The 485-nt window shown below is 37.1% G+C and overlaps 1 pseudogene; it reads right to left on the bottom strand.

Moving 5' to 3' along the window:
- LOC106735591 (dynein light chain 1, cytoplasmic-like) overlaps window positions 1–485 on the bottom strand; it is a 3,781-nt pseudogene that overhangs the window by 869 nt on the left and 2,427 nt on the right.

Below are 485 nucleotides of genomic sequence, written 5' to 3' on the forward strand. Positions count from 1 at the left end.
GGCGGGATCATATGGTAGTTCTATTTGAAGGTCTTTGAGGAGCCTTCATATTATTCTCCACAGTGGTTGGGCCATTTTACATTCCCACCAACAATGTAACAATGTAGGAGAGTTCCCCTTTCACCACATCCCCACCAGCACTTACCATTTTTGGGTTTTTTTTTTTGAATCTTTGCCATTCTGACTGGGGTTAGGTGGTATTTCATTGTAGTCTTGATCTGCATTGCCCTTATGAAGAGGATTGTTGAGTATTTTTTCAGATGCTTTTTGACTGTTTGAATGTCTTCCTTAGAGAGTTGTTTATAAAGCTCATTTTTCCATCTTTCAATTGGGTTCATCATTTTCTTCCACATAAGTCATTTGAGTTTCCTGTGTATTCTGGTTATCAGTCTCTTATCTGAGACATAATTTTAAAAAATTATTTCCCATTCCAAGGTTTGTCAATTCACACTAATTACTGTGTCCTTTGCTGTGCAGAAATTTCT

Source organism: Tupaia chinensis, unplaced genomic scaffold (genome assembly GCF_000334495.1).
Source record: "Tupaia chinensis unplaced genomic scaffold, TupChi_1.0 Scaffold000451_2, whole genome shotgun sequence".
Lineage (NCBI taxonomy): Eukaryota > Metazoa > Chordata > Mammalia > Scandentia > Tupaiidae > Tupaia > Tupaia belangeri.